Below are 14,050 nucleotides of genomic sequence, written 5' to 3'. Positions count from 1 at the left end.
AAAGGCATTCGACTGTGTGGATCATAACAAATTATGGATAACATTGCGAACAATGGGAGTTCTAGAACACCTAATTGTGCTCATGAGGAAACTTTACATAGATCAAAGGTAGTTGTTTGGAAAGAACAAGAGGATACTGATTGGTTTAAAGTCAGGAAAGGTGTGCATCAGGGTGCACGATCCAAGTCTTTTCAGCCCAGTTCTTTGGCTGCCTGGAGATCTTGATCCTTATCCTGATGGCCGTTGACCGCTATGTGGCCATCTGTAAACCCCTGCACTACATGAGCATCATGAGCTGGCGGGTCTGCAGTGTGTTGGTAGCTATAGCCTGGGTAGGGGCCTGTGTGCATCCTTCAGCTCAGATTTTTCTAACTTTGAGTTTACCTTTCTGGGGTCCCAATGTGATTGATCACTATGTATGTGACTTGCAGCCCTTGTTGAAACTTGCCTGTACAGACACCTATGTGATCAACCTACTACTGGTGTCCAATAGTGGGGCTATTTGCACAGTGAGTTTTGTCATGCTGATGTTCTCCTATGTTATCATCTTGCATTCTCTGAGAAACCACAGTGCTGAAGGGAGGAAAAAGCCCTTTCCACTTGCATTTCCCATATCATCACAGTCATTTTGTTCTTTGTTCCTTGTGTATTTATATATACACGCCCCTCAACCACCTTCCCCATGGATAAGATGATAGCTGTGTTTTATACAATTGGAACTCCTTTGATTAACCCTCTGATTTATACACTGAGAAATGCTGAGGTGAAGAATGCTGTGAGGAAGTTATGGAGCAAGAAACTGATTTCAGATGACCAAAGATGAATGGAAGTTTCAAGTCCTTCTTCATAGCTTGAATTGACCTATAAGAATTCAACAGAAAATAGTATCTTCTTATTTTGGATTTAATAGAATCCTATCTTGGGGAATGAGTGCCAGTTTTTTCAGGAAAATAGGCAATCCGAACATATACACTGGTTAGTGTTGACTCAATTTCATGTCAAGGAAGAGACTCCCCAGGTACAAACAAGTATGCAAGGCCTATAGCCTTAGATTTTTCACAGTGGTCTCTTTGCATCCTTTGGATGCGTATAACCACTTGTAGTTTTGATCTGGTGTTTTCTCTGTCCTTATTTATGTTGATTTGTGGTATAGCAGTGCTCTGGAGAAAAGGGTATGGTAAACCTACTTCTGTAAAGATTACAGCCAAAAAACCGCAATGAGCTTGTTTGTTGTTTTTATTGAGATTACAGTTAGCCTCTATATTCTTAATTCCCATCCTCGTAGATTTTCACTTTTCAAATCTGAATATGATAATTCAGAGGAGGAATTAGGGGCATTGGAAAAGAAATAAGTAAGCGACAGATAGAAATTTCAGTGAGTTTTCAATACAAATCAGAGAAGAGAATAAACTGAGTAGAGAAAACCGACACCACAGTCTCTAATGACATGGCCATTAAGGACCCAATTTCAATTTCATTTCTTATTTGTATTTTTATCTATATAGAAGAAAATTAGACATGAATGTTTTTGTTTATTTGAGACTTCCGTTTCTGTTTTTGTACTAAATTTTATTAAAGTTATTAAATATGCATCGATTTTATTGTACCAAGTGCTTTGGGGTTTCTCTAGCTTGAGAAAATGACCATCCATTTTTCTGTGTGAACATGGAAATCTGTAAATTCTGAGAGGAATTATAGTGACTTATATACATCACTTATTTTTTTTCAGATTCTGTGAATTTCAAAGTAAAATCTATTCCAAGTCATTTATCATTGATTAGAGAAGCTACAGTTTGATTCTGCTATTGAAAGTTTTTCACAGCAGTAGATTCCAGTTAGAAAAGTTTTACGGATGTCTTCTATTTCAAGTAAAGGAAAAGACAAAAAGGGAGTGTTTATTGGATACAGTGTAGGTGTCTACTCAGAAACTCTCCATCTCCTATGTCTCCTGGACATGTACTCAGTATGAAACCTCTGCTGTCACTGTCACCAAGTCTCTTGCAGGCAGAAATTGTGCTTTAGATCAGGGTCATAATTTTATAATAAAAGTGGCAGAACTGCAAAGAAGACTGAAGTTTCAGCCTCAACATACCCTTTGCTGAAACCACTGTCCTGATAGAGAAAGAACGGGACTCTCAGAGATAAAACAGGGAAATGTTTTTGCAGAAGGGTAGGTATATAACCCCCAAAATTATCTGGATCCTCTGGGTTGGTTCCACCTTGTGAGGGAAGAAATATCTTCCCTGCCTCGATCCCATGTGATTACATCATCTGAAGCAGTTGTCGTGCTGTTCCAGAACTTTCTCCTATATCCCTTATTACTTCCAAACAAGTAACCAAAGGCAAATCTCAGGAAAGTCAAAGCAGTAAAATACAACCCTCACTCTTTTAAAAATGATATATATGAGGTAATTACAGTACCTAGCTAATATGTGTGGTGAGAAATGGGGAACACTTTCCTACCGGAGTTAATCTTGAAGGTGTTAGCATAGGAGGACAGAAAATAAGTATGGAGATAGAAAAAAATTTTGCCATGCGGGCACTCACAAATGATTTGCAATTTGATGAATTACCAAGGACAGCTGAAGCTGGATTTTTAAAGTATATGCTGTAAGGTGTTGTATTGCCTTTCTACTGCTGCTGTAACAAATCACCACAAATACAGTGCTTAAAACACCCCAAATTTATTATCTTAAGTTCTCAAGGTTGACAGTCTGAAGTAGTTCTCACTGGGCTAAAATTAAAGTGTCATTATGGTTATGTTTCTTTTGGTGATGCTAGGATTTTCCCAGAAACTGGAAACAACCCCCTTTCTTGGATCATGACTCTCTTCCTAAATCTTCAACATCAGCCACATTGTATATCTTTGACCATTCTTCCATTGCCACACCCCCCTTTTTTCTTCTGCCTCTTTCTTCTACCTTTAAGGATACTTGTGATTACACTGACCTCACCTGGATAATACAAGATAATCTTCCTACTTTAAAGTTAGATGATTAACAATCTTAATTTTGTCTGTAACCTTAATCATAAATATTATTGGAGATTATAAATTCTTCAGATATAGATTGAAATGATAAATACTTTAATTATAGGTTGTGGATTCTTTCTCCACAATGCCTCCAACTACACATAGGCTTACAGACTATGTGATTCATTGACATGATATCCCATAAAGATTGTCTAGGACACAATATGCATTTGTGAGCAACAGAAGTGTGAAATTGTTGTCATGATCTCAGAATATTGATACTACCATGTATTGCATCACCCATAAACAGCCAGCCTGAGAGAGGAGAGTAGAGATAGATAGCTGGATGCTCTTGAGTAGACTCTGCCCATGGAGACCTTTGTACAACAGAACACAATATTGCTTGATCTTACATCATCCTCACCAGTGCTGGCATGTTCAAGTTCATTGTTACATCTGTTTTGTCAACCCATCTCTCCGAGGCTCTCCCTCTTACTTGCTTTAACTCTGCTTCACCAGACATGGTATTCTCTTCTAGATATGGGTCCTTTTAATGATGTGTACAAAGCATGCAAGTCAGCCAAAGTTCTGTTGCAATCCATACAGTTTTAATTGAATGATTTTCAGAAATAGATCACCTTTCTTCCTAGTCTTAGTATAGGAGCTCTGTTGAAACCTGTCCATTATGGGTAGAAGAGATTTTTCTTGGCTTTATGTATATGTTGTTTGTTTGTTGTTAGGTACCATCAAATTGGTTCCCATTCATAATCCTCCTATTGTACAAAAGAAAAAAAAAAACAAAACTGTCCTGTCCTGCACCATCCTCACAATTGTTTTTATACTTGCACCCATTGTTGCTTACCCGTCAAATTGTGAGGATTTTTGTTTTCTTTCTTTATGTTGAGGTGTAATCCACAGTGAAGGCTGTGGTCTTTGATCTTCATCAGTAAGTGGACTTTCAGCAAGCAGGTTGTATCATCTGTATTACACATGTTGTTAATGAGTCTCCGTCCAATTCTGATACCACATTTCTTTATATAGTCCAGCTTCTTGGATTATTTCATCAGCATACAGACTGAATAAGTGTGGTGAAAGAATACAACCATGATACATACCTTTATTGACTTTAAACCACACAGGATTCCCTTGTTCTGTTCAAATGACTGCCTCTTGGTCTATGTCCAGGTTCCTAATGAGCACAATTATGTGTTCTGGAATTCCCATTCTTCTTAATGTTATCTATAATTTGTTATGGTCCACACAGCACAGTCAAATGTCCCCGCATAGTCAATAAAACACAGGTAAACCTCTTTCTGGTATTCTCTGCTTTCAGCCAGGATTCATCTGATATCAGTTATGATATCCCTGGTTCCAGGTCCTCTTCTGAATATGGCTTGAATTTTTGGCAGTTCTGTGTCAATACACTGCTGCAGCTGCTATTGAATGATCTTCAGCAAAATTTTACTCGTGCATGATATTAACGATATTGTTGGATAATTTCTGCATTCCATTGGAGCACTTTTCTTGAAAATAAGCATAAATATGAATCTCTTCCAGTTGGCTGGCCAGGTAGCTCTCTTCCAAATTTCTTGGCATAGATGAGTGAGCACTTCCAGTGCTGCATCCATTTGTTGAAACATCTCAACTGGTATTTCCTCAATTCCTAGAGCCTTGTTCTTCGCCAACTCCTTCACTGCAGCTTGGACCTCTTCCCTTTGTGCCATTGGTTCCTGATCACATGCTACCTCCTGAAATTGTTGAATGTTGACCAATTATTTTTGGTATAGTCACTCTGTATATTCCTTCCATCTTCTTTTGATGCTTTCTTCATCTTTTAATATTTTCCTGTAGAATACTTCAATATTGCAACTCAAGAACTGAATTTTTTCTTCAGTTCTTTCAGCTTGAGAAATGCAGAGCATATTCTTCCCTTTTGGTTTTCCATCTCCAGGTTTTGAACATGTCATTATAACACTTACTTTCTCTTCTCCTGCTCCTCATTTGAAATCTTCTTTTCAACTCCTTTACTTCATCATTCCTTCCATTCCTTTAATTACATTCAAGAGCAAGTTTCAGAGTCTCTTCTGACATCTATTTTCTTCTTCTTCTTTTTTTTCCTGTCTTTTAAATGATCTCTTGCTTTCTTTGTGTATGATTTCCTTGATGTCATTCCACTACTGGTCTGGTCTTCAGTCATTAGTGTTCAATGCTTCAAATCTGTTCTTGAAATGGTCTCTAAATTCAGATGGGATATACCCAAGGCTGTACTTTGGGTGTCATGGACTTGTTCTAATTTTCTTCAGTTTCAACTTGAACTTGCAAATGAATAATTGATGGTCTTTCCCATCATCACTCTATATAATTTATAGCATGAGAAAATAAAATAATCCTCCAATAATCCATTGTATGTTTCACCCCTGCATTCTGTGGAACCTGTTGCTTCAAGCTTGTAATATCTCTGGGGCTTTCCAGGTGGACTAACTTGCTTTTTTCTCTATTCTTCCTCAGATGGTTGTAACGTTCTCTATTCAGTTGTGTCAGGTACCTATCACTATGTTTTGAAAAATGTCTGAAACTCTTTCAGCAACTGGTATTTCCCGAGTGTTTTTTTTTTTTTTTATCATCGTGGACTAACAGGTATTTTTCTTTTTTCTTTTATTTTAGTAAACAAGAGAAAGAAGAAAAATGTTTTTATGGATAGCTCATCATATTTAACAGAAAATGGTATTATTTATTTTTAAATCTGAATTTATGGTTTTCTTTTCTATGAAACAAAGACATAAAAAGAAGAAAACACAGTACAAAATTTTACCACTTAGATGTCTCTATTTACATGAAAATATGAAGTAATATGTGCATAAGTTTAGAAAATCCAAATAATTCAAAAATGTACAAAATAAAAAAAATCTTAGTATCTCTTTCCCATCCTTTTGTAAAAAGGTAATCACTATTAGTAGTTTATTTTGATTTGTTCCTTTACAAAATAACCATATGCTTATAGCCATAAATGGAGTCTTGGGTGGTACAAACAGTTCAGTGCTCAGCTATTAACCAAAAGATTAGAAGTTCATGCCATCTGCAAGAACTTCAGAAGAAAGACCTGGAGATCTACTTCTAAAATGTCACAGCCTTTGATAAACCCTATGGAACACATTTATGCTCTGAAACACGTGGGACCGCCTTGTATCAGAATCGACTCCAAGCCAACTGCATTTTTCTTACCTATTAATAGGAAAACCTGTGTCGTAGTGGTTAAGAGCTATGACTGCTAACCAAAAAGTCGGTAGTTCGAATCCACTAGGCACTCCTAGGAACCCTGTGGGGAAGTTCTACTCTGTTCAATAGGGTCGCTATGAGTTGTAATCCACTCGACAAGAGTAGGTTTTTTTTTTTTGGTTATCAATAGATAGATGCATAGATAGGAATTGAACTAGAAATTTTCTGACGTCACTGGGAGGAAAATGATGAAGTATGTTGCCTCATACACAAAGATTAAGTGAAAGTCCACACTGTGAGTTTGTGGAATTCCAGTAGCCAACCACACATCACTAGCTCATCAATCCTCTACTACCATGTACATATCCCAGGTAGCAGAGGGGTGGATTTTTTTTTTCAGGAGAAAATATGTGGTTTATATCATACTGCCTGATTACCTGCAAGTTATCTCCCAAAATATACAAATCCTGCCAGCACATTTAGAGGTTCCAAAGAGCTTATTGACTTCCTCACTTTTAAATTCAACTTGAGAGTTTCTCTTTCCAGATAAGATTGCAGGATTAGTGAACTGGAAGAGAAATCAATAGAAATTTGTCTTTGAATTTAAATTTATGTATCGGGGGTAGTGACTCCTCTATTTTTCTTAACAATCAAGGCTGAACTTAAAAATTAAGGCTTTTGATCCCTATTTTTAATGGACATGTACCCCTGGTGGCAGTATTGTTAAGTGCTCAGCTGCTAACTGAAAGGTTATTGGCTCTAATCTACCAGCCTTTTCACAGGAGAAAGATGTGGCAGTCTGTTTTCATAAAGATTAAAGCCTTGGAAACCTTATAGAGCAGTCATACTCTGTCCTATAGGGTTGCTATGAGTAGAAATCTACTCAACATCAATGGATTTGTTTTTTTTTTATTTTTGGTTAGGTTCCCAAAGGTTCTCACCTCTCCTTTCATCCCAAGGAAACTAATGTTATGTTTAGGTCTACCGCATATTGTAACCCCTGCGTGTCTGTTGGTTTGTCATACGTTGGGGCTTGCATGCTGCTGTGAGACTGGAAGCTATGCAACCCTTATTCAATAACTCACAACCTTAACCACCACAGTCACCTGTGTTAGAAAGCTTTCAGCTGAGCTTCCAGGCAACAACAAACTAGGAAGAAGGACCTGGCGGTCTACTTCTGAAAAAATCAGCCAGTGAAAACCTTATGAATAGTAGTGAAACACTGTCTGCTATAGTGCTGGAAGATTAGCTGTGTTTGCCTGTGCTTTATTGACTATGCAAAGGCATTCAACTGTGTAGATCATAACAAATTACGGATAGCATTACAAAGGATGTGAATTCCAGAACAAAGAATAAGAAGCAGTTGTTCAAACAGAACAAGGGGATACTATGCATGAGGTTGTATCATTTGACCATACTTACTTGTAATGGATTCAATTGTGTCCCCCCAAAATATGTGTCAACTTAGGCCATGTGTGATTGTCCTCCATTTTGTGATTTTCCTATGTATTATAAATTATAATCTTTGCCTGTGGTTAAAGAGGAATAGGGTAGGATGCAACACCTTTGCTCAGGTCACATCCTTGACCCAATAAAAAAGTATTTTCGCTCGGGTGTGGCCTGCACCATCTTTTACTTCTCAAGAGATAAAAGGAAAGGGAAGTAAGCAGAGTGTGGGGGACATCATACCACCAAGAAATAAGCACCAGAAGCAGAGTGCTTCCTTTGGACCTGGGGTCCCTGAGCCTGAGGTGCTCACAGACAAATGGAATACTGATGACAAGGACCTTCCTCCAGAGCCGACAAAGACAGAAAGCCTTCCCTTGGAGCCAGCGTCCTGAATTTGGACTGGTAGCCTGCTTGACTATGAGAGAATAAACTTCTCTTTGTTAAAGCCATCCACTTGTAGTATTTCTGCTATAGCAGCACTAGATAATTAAGACATTACTCAATCTATACTTTGAGCAAATAATCCAAGCAGTTGGACTATATGAAGAAGAAAGGGACATCAGGTAACAACCTGTGTTATGCAGATGACACAACCTTGCTTGCTGAAAAGTGAAGAGGACTTGAAGCACTTACTAATGGAGATCAAGGACTACAGGCTTCATTACGGATTATACCTCAACATAAAGAAAGCAAAAATCCTCACAACTGGACCAATAGGCAACATCATGATAGATGGAGAAAATATTGAAGTTTTCAAGGATTTCAATACTTGGATCCACAATCAACACCCATGGAAGCAACAGTAAAGAAATCAAAAGATGTATGGCATTGGGAAAATCTTTTGCAAAAGACCTCTTTAAAATGTTAAAAAGTGGAGATGTCGTTTTAAAGGCTAAGGTGTGCCTGACCCAAGCCGTGGTGTTTTCAATCGTCTCATATGCATGTGAAAGTTGGACAATGAATAAGAAAAGTTGAAGAAGAGCTGATGCCTTCGAATTATGCTGTTGGTGAAGAATATTGAATATACCATGCACTCCCAAAAGAACAGACAAATGTGTCTAGTAAGAAGTACGGCCAGAATGCTCCTTAGAAGCAAGGATGGTGAGACTTCATCTCGCACACTTGAGACTATTAACAGGAGGGGCCAGTCCCAGGAAAAGGACATCATGCTTGGTAAAGTAGAGGGTCAACAAAAGAGAAAAAGACCCTCAGTGAGATGGATTGACACAATGGCTACGACAATGGGCTCAAAAATAACATCAATTGTGATGATGTCGCAGGACAGGGCAGTGTTTCCTTCTGTCGTACATAGGGTCACTATGAATCTGAACTGATTCGATGGCACCTAACAACAACAATAACTTATTAATAGTTCTCTACTCATTTACTAGTAAATGTTCATCTCCTATGTGCTCCTCACCATGAAAGAATGGTGGGAGCAATTAGTTGTTTTACTTCTTGCATGTCATAATAAAATTACAGTTGGTATTTTGGAGATAATGAATCAGGTACTGAGTTTCAGTCAGACCTATTTAGTGATTAAAAATAGTATGCTGATCATTTTACTTTGTAAAATGATTTTAATCATGAGAGCCCTCAAGTACTTGGGGTACCTCAGGATGCTGGGAGTTCTAGTGTGTCATCTTTTATATTCTCTGAGTTTTTGCATGATTTGCCTTTTTTCTTTTATCTTACTTTTTTACTCTCTACTGTCTTTATGTTCTCTGTTTTCTCAAAATATCTGCTTGCATGTGCCTTTGGTTTTGAAGACAAAGGATATCCTTCTATGCATTCTGCAAGCTTTCCCCTCCTCCCTCCATCTTGTCAGGTTACCTAGTCAGAATTTCAGGGAGGGAATTTGAATAAGTTTGCTCTTATAATTGAGTAGAGTAGGCTAAATTTAAGTCATTGATCATTTTATGGAGTATCTGCCCTAGGTCAGCATCTGTCCCTGGTACAAACCACTGTGATGAGAAAGGAGGAGAAAAAGGGTAATGGAACGCAAAATGTGACAAACCAGAATGTTTAACATTGACTCTTAACAGCCAAACATTCTAAAAATATTTCGTTAGTGAATCAAAAAAATTCCCCACGTGTCTGTCAGTTTGCAATAATGTGGTAGCTTTCTTGTTCCTATGAGTCTGGAAGCTATGCCACAGGTATTCAAATACCATTAGGGTCACCCTTGGTGGACAGGTTTCAGCTAAGGTTCTGGACTAAGGCAAACTTAAAAGGTCCTGGCAGCCTACTTCTGAAAAAAAGAATAGCCAATGAAACCTTATGCATAGCAGCAGAACATTGTCTGATATTGTGCCAGAAAATTAGCTCTCAGGCTTGAATCCACTCAAAATATGGCTGGGGAAGAGCTGCTACCTTAAAGGAGAGTACACCTTAACAACCTGGAGGAACTCAAACTTCCAGGACCTTCATTTGCTAATGTGGCACAACTCACAATGAGAAGAAACAGCTGCAATCATCCGTTAATAATAGGAACATGAAATATATGAAGTATGAATCCAGGAAAATTAGAAATCATCAAAAATGAAATGGAGCACATAAACATTGATCCTAGTCATTAGTGAGCTGAAATGGACTGATATTGGCCATTGACACAGACAATTCTATTTTATGCCAGGTTACTGATCATATCACAGGGAATCAAAGCCTATTGTCTTAAAATCCAACAGTAATATAATAATGGTAATATATATATGTACATATATACATATACACATACTAGAAACCCTGGTGGTGTAGTGGTTAAGTGCTACGGCTGCTAACCAAAGGGTCGGCAGTTCAAATCCCCTAGGTGCTCCTTGGAAACTCTATGGGGCAGTTCTATTCTGTCCTCTAGGGTCGCTATGAGTCGGAATCAACTCGATGGCACTGGGTTTGGATGGGTATATATATACTGTGTGCCAGGCACTGTTCTAAGAGCTTTACAAATATTCTAGGAAAATGTATACGTATTAGCTCATTTAATCCTCAAATCATACATATATTAGTAGCTTTTTCCATATAGTAATTTATTTCTCAAAATGATATTATCCAGTATGCAATATCTTATTGTCTCCACTTACAGAATAGGACACTGAGACACTCAAAAAAGACATAATATTTCAATTGCATTCCAAATTCATTTGGCTAAATTTGTGTGTTAAATTAACAATGGAATACATTCAGTATAACTAATGCAGTTATCTAAAGTTTCATAATTACTGCAAAATACAGTATTCTACATTCATATGCATAAAATTTACAGTTTTAACTCTTTCAATGTAAAACAAACAAGAAGTAAACAGAGACTGAAGAATCAAAAGTAACTACAGAAAATATCTGATAACATAATGATCACAAACGATCCAAGAAAAAAGGTTGCTTACACTTCAATTAGTTTTCATTGCCAATTTCCATAAGAAAGTTATCAGAGCAACTATTCACCTGCCTTGAAGATATTACCTCAAAGGCCATTTCAGCAATATATGTAGAAATAATAAGCAATTTATGGAATTTATAATCTTGATGATCTTCAAAACCTTGTTTGATTTTCACAAGTATCTACAGTCAATGGAAGATTCCACAATCTCTTGCAGGAACAAACCTCACCCAAAGAGTGCAAAACATCATTATGATCGAATATTGAAGAGGCTATTGCTATATGCCTTCTGTTTGATTTCCTGAGAACCAATGAACCCCACCTTCCAGACACAACTACCATCTATCATTGGCAACACCATTTCTCCCTGATGATAAATGCTATGTAACTGTAGGATATACACTCCCTCTCCCAAAAACAAACTGAGAGATTTACCAATCTACTTACCCATCCTATCAGCCATCTATCATTCACCCACCGAGCCATAAACACACATGTAATGAAGATATGCAATGTGCTAGGCTCTATATAGATGTTAGAAAAATAAACCCATAATACATGTTCCCTGCAACCAACGACCTTCTAATGTGGGTAGGTTAACAGATATGTCTACATATACCTTCAATACAGCATGATAAGGAATTTAGTGAATCAATATACAAAGTATTTTGGGAACTGTCATTGGAGAGCTGTTAAGCTTTCTTTTTAGAATTCAGAAATGTCTCACATAGTAGAAGTATTAGAGACAGAAAATTTCTGGAAGAAGGGCAGAGTATTAGAAGACATTGAGGTTGAAAAGGTCTCCTTATTTTTAGCAAATGGTGATACATTTAAAATGGTTGAGTCATAAGCTGTGCATGGGGTAATTGAAGATGGTAAGATTGGGAGGGGAGATTGGGCCTCAAATATTCTTAAATGAAATAAGAATACTTTTATTTCTTATTTATTTGAAAGCCCAGTATCTTTCTAATAGTTTTTTGAGAGCATTTTTCACATCTTTGTTTCCAAAGCTATAGATTATTGGGTTAAACATAGGCAATACAACTGAATAAAAACTGCAATAACCTTATCAGTGTCTATAGAATAGCTGGTGGTAGGACGTAAGTACATAAACAAGTGTGTTCCATAAAGTAAGGTGACTGCTATGAGATGGGAAGCACAGGTAGAAAACGTCTTGTTTCTGCCCCCTGACGACTTGATGTTCAAAACAGTAATAAGGATACAGAAGTAAGAGAAAAATATGACCACAAAAGTGCTGGTCTGGATGAAGCCACACAAGGCAAAGAGCAGAAGCTCATTGATATGGGTATCTGTACATGATAAAGCCAGGAGAGGGGGGATATCACAAAAAAAATGGTTGACAACATTGGAGCCACAAAATGGCAGCCTGCATGTGAGGCACACATGCACCAGTGAAGTCATGCTTCCACTGAAGTAGGCCAACACAATGAAACAGAGGCAGACTCTCTTAGACATAAGTGTAGAATAGAGCAGCGGGTTACAGATGGCTGCGTAGCGGTCATATGCCACTGCTGCCAGGATGATGTACTCAGCATCAGCAAAACAAGCAAAGAAAAACATTTGTAGTGCACAGCCATAGGTAGAGGTGCTCTTCCTAGATACTAAGAAATTTACCAGCATTTTAGGAGCAACTGCTTTTTTTTTTTTTTTTTTTTTAAGAAAGACAAGTTGCTCAGGAAATAATACATGGGGGTTTGAAGGCTTGAACTGACATTAACTAAGATTATTAAGCCCATATTTCCTACCACAGTTAATGTGTATACTATCAAAAATACCAGGAATAGCGTGACTCTAAGAGGTAGATAATCTGTGAATCCAACTAAAATGAACTCATTTGCCCTGATATAATTATTCTCCAACATCTTCTTGATTTTTGTGTTTTTCTCATTCGAGATAGATGGTATCAACAGATGTGAGTTGACTTGAGTGATGAATGAAGCACAGATGTCTTGTTTCTTCCTTCTAAGGAAACAAACAGAAGATTAATAAAATAATGGTGTGGCATTTTCTCTCACAAATTGTTTTTGTTTTCTATTAAAGGATATAATTGGAAGTCATTCTTAATAGCAGAAGATATTACTCAAAAGGTGATATTTCTTGATGCAATAACTCATTTAAGGCTATGTACATTATAATAGATTTATGAAAGTTGGCAAATTCTAGAGGCAAAGATCAATATTTTCCACCTTAAAATCACTTTTTTTCTTCGTAAATAAAAGTAGAGTTGAGAAAAATTCTGGGGAAAAGAAAGTGCTTACAGATAGAGTAGATAGTTCCACAGAAGAAAACTTGTGATCCAGGGAGGTAGCCTAACACAATAGTGAAGAGCACAACCGCTAGGCAAGAGGTGATGGAGTTCAAATCTTACCTTTGAACTTTAATGATTGTGTAGTCTAGGTTTTGTGTCTAAACCCCTGTGTGACAATTAGATAATTAATTGAGTAAATATTTGTAAACCATTTATGTGACTGTCACATAAGCTCTCTATGAGTATTTATTAAATACACTATATTAAATATAAATAAATTGACCTTTTGTTTCTATTTTTCTTGTTTTAATGGCTTCAGATATCCAGATGGTTGTCTTGAAACTGATCTTGTCCTTGGCATAGTGGATAAGTCCTTGACCATGACCTGGGCTCTCTTAAAATGGTAAGCCTTCTCCTGTGTGTATGTGTGTGTGTATGTGTTCTACACAGATGCAATGTCCAGGCAGCACCACATCTTTTACTCATGCCCTGTAAGGGTTGCTTTCCTCTCCCAAGGTTCATGTCTTTCTTTTTCCTGGGATTTGGCAATGTTTGGTGTAAAGCCACATAAACAGTAATGAATTTTTAAGAACAGCTGTATCTCTGCACTTACTAATAGAGTTCTAAAATAAGCAAGATGTGAAAAATTAGATGGTCAAAAGGCAAGATAATAATAACAGTAAGAGGATGGGTGCAAATAAGCTAGAATGGGAATGGAGTATTCAGCAGGAGGTTAGAGAACTGAAATTCTGCAGGTGCCTAAAGTAAG

General features: G+C 37.3%; 1 pseudogene; it reads right to left on the bottom strand.

Annotated features, from left to right (window-relative positions):
- Positions 1-10,397: 10,397 nt before the first annotated feature.
- LOC135229824 (olfactory receptor 5AS1-like) lies at positions 10,398-12,895 on the bottom strand (annotated as a pseudogene).
- Positions 12,896-14,050: the final 1,155 nt, after the last annotated feature.

Source organism: Loxodonta africana, unplaced genomic scaffold, assembly GCF_030014295.1.
Source record: "Loxodonta africana isolate mLoxAfr1 unplaced genomic scaffold, mLoxAfr1.hap2 scaffold_55, whole genome shotgun sequence".
NCBI lineage: Eukaryota > Metazoa > Chordata > Mammalia > Proboscidea > Elephantidae > Loxodonta > Loxodonta africana.
Note: the sequence above shows the minus strand (reverse complement) of the source record. Positions and strands in the feature narration are given on the sequence as shown.